Source organism: Macrobrachium nipponense, chromosome 2 (genome assembly GCF_015104395.2).
Source record: "Macrobrachium nipponense isolate FS-2020 chromosome 2, ASM1510439v2, whole genome shotgun sequence".
Taxonomy (NCBI): Eukaryota; Metazoa; Arthropoda; class Malacostraca; order Decapoda; family Palaemonidae; genus Macrobrachium; species Macrobrachium nipponense.
This window is the reverse complement of record NC_087201.1, coordinates 144,589,145-144,596,644: the sequence shown is the minus strand read 5'-3', so window position 1 is coordinate 144,596,644 and position 7,500 is coordinate 144,589,145.

The following is a 7,500-nucleotide window of genomic DNA, read 5'->3' as shown; positions in this document are numbered from 1 at the left end:
AACAAAAGATTTTTAAAAATAAAATTGAATCTTTGATAAAGTAAAAATTACGGTAACAAATTATGTTATAAATTCCTGAAATGCAATATATATATTTATATAATATATATATATATATATATATATATATAATATATATATATATATATATATATATATATATATTATATATATATATATATATAATACTATATCTAATAAAAGGGAGCCCATAAAAAACACCAAAATAGAGAAAAAGTACTATATTTCAGAGACTGCTGTCTCCCTCTTCAGGTAGATGAATGAGAAAAGTTCACAGAAAAGGTGGTATTTATACAGAGGTCCATCCACAAACAAGCCATTTTAAGTCACCCCCGCTGATAATCTTCCTCTAATCTTCTTAAGGGTTGGTTGAATGAAGACGTTGTCGATCGTGTCCCGAAATCCATCCTCCTTTTGAGATGTTCATTACTGCCTCTCTTTTATTAAGGCCGATTCATCATTTGACTCTTGTACCGGCAGTTGCTGCATATACACGTACAAATTCCAGTTGATTCTATGGTTATGTTCATTTATATGGTTGAAAATAGCAGAGTTTCTGTTGTCCATACCTAACTGACCGTTTGTGTTGTTGTAATTCAAATCTCTGGGGAAGGGATTTACCTGTAAATCCGATGTAAGAATTGGTCACAGTCCTGGCATGGGATTTCGTATACCCAGAGTCCTTTGGAGATGTCTTTTTGTTGGACGTTAATCAGGGATTTGGCTAAGAAGGTGTTTGGGTAAGTAAATACAAAAGGGTTCGATTTTCCGAGGGGGTTGGTTATTCTCTTAATCGTGTCCAGGTGGAATTATTATTTTATTGTTGGGTGTATCTCTGGTCTTGTCTTTAGGGGTCGTAGAAAATTACGTTAGCTTTGTGAATTGCTTTCTCAATTATATGGTCGGATATTGAGAAGCAATTCACAAGCTAACGTAATTTTCTACCGACCCCCTAAAGACAAGACCAGAGATACACCCAACAATAAAAATAAATAATTCCCCACCTGGACACGATTAAGAGAATAACCAACCCCCTCGGAAAAATCGAACCCTTTTGTATTTACTTACCACCCAAACACCTATTAGCCAAATCCCTGATTAACGTCCAAACAAAAGACATCTCCAAAGGACTCTGGGTATACGAAATCCCATGCCAGGACTGTGACCAATCTTACATCGGATTTACAGGTAAATACCCTTCCCCAGAGATTAATACAACACAAACGGTCAGTTAGGTATGGACAACAGAACTCTGCTATTTTTCAACCATATACAAATGAACATAACCATAGAATCACTGGAATTTGTTCACGTGTAATTTATAGCAGCAACTGCCGCCGGTACAAGAGTCAAATGATGGAATCGGCCTTAATAAAAGAGAGGCAGGTAATGAACATCTCAAAAGGAGGATGGATTTCGGACACGATCGACAACGTCTTCATTCAACCAACCCTTAAGAAGATTAGAGGAAGATTATCAGCGGGGGTGACTTAAAATGGCTTGTTTGTGGATGGACCTCTTGGTATAAATACCACCTTTTCTGTGAACTTTTCTCATTCATCTACCTGAAGAGGGAGACAGCAGTCTCTGAAATATAGTACTTTTTTCTCTATTTTGGTGTTTTTATGGGCTCCTTTTATTAGATGGAACTCTTGTTGTTACAGAACATTTTTACCAGTCATATAATATATATATATATATATATATATATATATATATGTGTGTGTGTGTGTTGTGTGTGTATATATATATATATAATATATATATATATATATATATATATATATATAATATATATGTAATTGCCCTCTTTATCTATGTATTGCTGTGCTGCCTGTCCCTTTTATCCAAGTATTACTGTCTCTTTATCCAAATATTACTGTGGTGACTTTCCCTTTTATGCAGGTATTACTATGGTAACTGTCCCTTTTATCTCAGTGTTACTGTTCTGCCTAACACCTTTCCAAGGTATTACTGCCTGTCCCTCTTATCCAAGTACTTTTATGCTGTCAGTCCCCTTTAACCAGGTATTACTGTGCTTGTCTTACGGTACTGTCAGTCCCCTTTAAACAGGTATATTAGACTATATATATATATATATATATATATATATATATATATATATATATATATATATATATATATATAATATATATATATATATATATATATATATTATGCTGGCTGTGCCTTTTATCCAGGTGTTACTGTGGTGACTGTTCCTTTTGTCCAGATCCTGCTGTGTTGTTTTGTCCTTTTTTATCCAGATATTACTGTGATGACTGACAAGTATTCTCAATAATATATTACTATGGTCTCCAGTACATTAAATGGGGTATGATAAACCCGTAGAGTTTATTAACCACCTAAATTACAAAGGTAACGGGGAGGGGAAGGGGAAGGGGGTAAGGGTCTGCAACCTATTATGTAAGTTCGGTCAAATTATTTACACGTGCCAAATTTTGTCTGGATTGGTCAAGCAGTTCGGATTTCTACAGCCCACCAACATACAAATATATATATATATATATATAAAAAATATATATATATATATATATATATATATATATATATATATATATATATATATATATGTATCACTTATCTACAGGCCTCCTATGTTTCACTTGTGGATATGTGTGATAATGAATCATGCGCTAAAGTTATTATAATCATATATAATATATATATATATATATATATATATATATATATTATATATATATATATATATATATATATTGTGACAAAGTGCCATGTATCTGGTTACTACACTTACCATTCATTAATTGTTACCTCACAACAGCTAGACACCTGAACCCTCATCACAGGTACTAAACGACTGAATATTCTAAAGGCAACAGTGATCCCCTAACAACTTACCAGTATTGCAGAAAATTAGACTAAGTTAATCAAAACAGGTGTGAGGTAATCTTGTAAGTAATTAAATTAATCAAAAGGCATCACTCCATCAACAACTTTAAAACTCTATGTATTTCCCTGTTTTCAGAAGTCTAAGTACTTCCCGGGTTCTAACTCACTTCAAGTAAATTGAAAGAAAATAGATCAATTACCACTATGTTTCTACCTAAGCTAAATATAATCATATGCATGTATACTGGTGAGAAATGAAATACTTATAAAAATTTTAAATACAAAAATTTATTATCAAATTCAAAATTTATAAGTGAAATTCACAATATCATGGAAAATTACTGTTACTTGAAAACAAAGCAGAGTTTAATTAATTATTGAATCAATTAAGTAAAATTAAATCAAAATCAATTTATCACAAAATTCAAGAAAATTAAGTCAATCAAAATTCAAATGTGTTAGACAATATTTAAAATTTAGAAATCAATTCACAAGTGCTAAACAACAATGAAACTTGAAAATAATTCTAAGAAAATTTAAATGAATTCCCAAGTGTTAACTTCAATTAAATTTGCAACGATTAAGTAATGAAAATAACTAAGTTAATTAAATTAAGAATGCAAATGAAAACACACAAAAATGTGGAAAATACCAAAATTGCAAAAAATATCAATCACACAGAATACCAAATAAAAACACACACTTCAATAAGAAAATTGATAAATGCACTTCAAATGAAACAAACACAAAACACAAAAACTTGCAATGTGTAAAAATGTAAATTGTTTATCAAACTATTGTAACTATTAGTTATTAGTTTTTACCAAACCACTGTTACTATTAATTATTAGTTTTTTTTTTACAAAACCACTGTTATTATTAGTTATTAGTTGCAACTAATAAAAATATAACACACTTTACCTTGGTATACCAACTTCTTTCTTCAAAAAATTCACCAATTCACACGATTCCACAAAAAGCACTAAATAACACTAAATAAACTCTAAGAAATATCAAATCTGAAATCTACAAGTTACGAGTGACCAATTTACGTGACCAATTTACGTTACGTTAATATCAATTATGGCTGGGCAGAGAGAGATAGAGAGAGAAGGTCTGAACGCGATGCGGTTCTAAGTTGCAATGAAAAACTCTTCCTTACGAAAGCTGGATAGTGATATCGTGAAATCTACATGTGGTTTCGGCAAAGATGTACGTGTATGAAACCAATCTGCTTTTCAAAGACACGACTCAATCGAGACAGACTCAAGCAAATGTCCCTATCAGACGTGATGACAAGAATCCAAAGGACATTGGAGATCTCTAATCAAATGTGTTGACAGGTTAGGAAAGCAAAGCAGAAACTTAGTGGTTTCTTATCGCAAGGCGTTGATATAATAGGGAAACAACTCTAGCTTCAAACGGACAAAGATAATCTCTCTCTTTCTTTACATTCTATGTTATATACTCTTTTACATTATGTTATACGAAATCTGAACACACATTTTAAACATCCTAGCTATGGAATCTGAAAAAATATTGCAAAACTCTACACATAACATTTTATACAGTCAAAGAGGGGATATATGCATTTTGAAAGTAGCATAATATATATATAATATATATATATATATATATATATATATATATATATAATATATATATATATATATATAGATATATATATATATACGTATATATATATATATATATATATATATATATATATATATATATATATATATATATATATATATACTCACAAGCACAACATGAATAGAGGAAAGAGAAAGAATTCAGCAGAAACAGTATCATTCGTCTTTTAAATATGCGACATATGCAGATGGATATTTTCTGGGTGTTGAAACTGAAAACATTGTAGTAATAAGGCTCATCAAATATTCAAATGAAATTTTCGCTCCTTCCAAACCACCCGACGTTTGACTCTCTCTCTCTCTCTCTCTCGTGAAAACTCCTCATCCTCCTCTCCACACTGCCTCCCCCTTGTCACCTGCTGCTTCTGTATGTTTGAATTTCCTTTTTGTCTCTCTGCCAGTCTTCTTGTTGACTCAATCTATAAAATGAACGTAAAGTGAGTGAGGGAACATAAGCTCCCCTCCCTTATTTACTTTGCTCTGTCCACAGGCACAATATGTATTCCGTAATTTAATTTGCAATACGAGCTTGTTGGCGCTGCTGTCTCTGCTACCCTCCCAATCCTCTACCTACCTAGCCCGCTTCCAACCGGGGAGGACAAACAGGTTTGCAGGAGGATGGTGTATGTCTTCCCTACCCTCCTGTTCCCCCCTGTTCCCCTACCTACCACCGTTTGCAGGTAGTCTACTGAAAATAGGGCAAAATTTCACTTGAAATGGTAATGGTGAGAATCAAATGTTTTGCCATTGTTTCGATACCATTAGGGTCTGGAGAGTCAGGAAATGCCGGATGACACCTTGTCACCATTGGGGAATTCTTTTAAACGACCGATAATAAAATAATCGGTATTAGCGCAATTTTTAGGTTTAGCTCTAATATCATGTATTTTTTCTTATGAAATGTGTTTTCCAGATAGTTCATAAACATTCGGAATGTGTTTGATATGCGTTAGAAATTATAATTATGAATTCTGTAATTCATAGAACTACAGATTATAATTTTTCTTTTTCAGATTTTAAGATAAGGTGAAATTTATGAAGACACGTAGTATAAGGATTACTTTTAAGAACTTTAGATAAAGGTTGGTTTATCAGGCTTTTATGAATTATCAGCTGTTTGTTCTTTACTTTAAATATTAGTATACTGTTAAATATATCGCTGATATAGGCTACTTTTGTACACTTCTCTCTTTTATAACTTTAATATATCAGCTAGTGAATTATCACCATTCGATTTTTCATGAGCAACAAATTTCAGAGAAAAAATATAATTCTTTTCAAGGATGAACGATTGTATTTTTAATGATCATCCTTTTGTAAAGGCATTTCAACTGATAGTAAGGAAAAATCAACAAATAGAATGATCAAAGCAAGTAAAAAGAGAGGTGATGAATTGTATCACAGCTTGAATCCAGATACAACAGTGGAATCTCTCAAAGGCTGTTTATCAACTTATACATCTTCGCTGCATTTCGCCCGATACTTAAAGAAACATAGAACCAATCACTATCTACCCCAACTTCCCCTAAGAGAAAGAAAAAAAAAGGTACATGGGCATCAGTATGCCGCACATCAGACCGTGGTGATACAGAAACCTTTTAAAGAAGCTATATTAAATGTTTGTAAATTGCGTAATGATCAGTGGGGCTCTGCAGATCTTCATGCTGCATATGGACGATACCACCGAACAGGCTATCAAACGTTTGTTAAACCAAAATACTGTAAACCAGAGAGCTCTTCTTCAAATATTACTGACATGGATAATACTCCTGCCCTACATGCTTGCATAATTAAAATGAAAAAGGACTATTCCCAGATATGAAATTCATTTAATCTTCATCAAGTTTATATTGCCCATGGTGGAAAGCTAAAGTGTCGTCAGTTTATGAACACTATTATGGATATTTTAGAAAACGAGTACATAGTGCTGCCTGCTTATAGTTACGCTAGTATTATTATTCATAAATCATCTACAAGTCATCTCATAAAGCTGTCAAAAGATGAAGATAATGATGATGTTCAAACAGCTGTAAATACTATTGCTTCCACCATTGTAAATGATTGCAAAGAGAATATACCAGATACAGATTGCTACAAAAGCCATCTCAATAATGTGGGTAATAACTTAGCCCAATAAAGGAACTGTTAGTAATTATTGTAATGCTTATTGCTGATACATACTGGATAGACTTAATGAGAGTGATGTATATCTTATTTTTTTATTGATACAATGAAGATAGTATCAAAAAGGATACAAGAGAGTCAAGAGCCACGTCAAGTAGTAGAAAATACAAACTTAGTATGATCAGCCTTCTCCCTAGTCAAAGTGTGACTCTCTCTCTCTCTCTCTCTCTCTCTCTCTCTCTCTCTCTCTCTCTCTCTCTCTCTCTGTCAGCCAAAAAACAAAAATTCAGGTCATTCAGTATAAACTGACAGAGAAAGTTGTAGAAAGAAGTAAAAAAATAAGCTAGTGATCACTGGGCCTTCTCCAATCCCCACTCTTACAGCACTCAAGAAGAAGCTAAAGTCATAATAATTCATCAGCTGCTCAATTTAATAATGGCCAGAGTTGATAATCATATGTGATGATAAAGATGTTTTTGTACTTTTATTACACCATTACCACAAGCATAACCTAAAGTGTGCAGTAATGCTGGAAGCTACTTCTGGGGGACGTAGTCAAAGAAACATCAAAGCTACTGTTAAAAAACACCACCCCAGAGTTTCAAACATTTTAGCAGCACAATTACATCGAACAGGAAAGGCAACTGTTGTAAATGTTGTAAGGCAAGGTTACCAGATTGCTGGGCTTGGTGATACTTAAATGCAAACTTGTCGGATGTAATATAATAAGCAACAACATTTATATCACGGTGCTACGGCATACCTATTGTCAAAAGCCTCTGACACCATGTGTGACATTAATAGGTATGCGGTATGACAGAAAAAA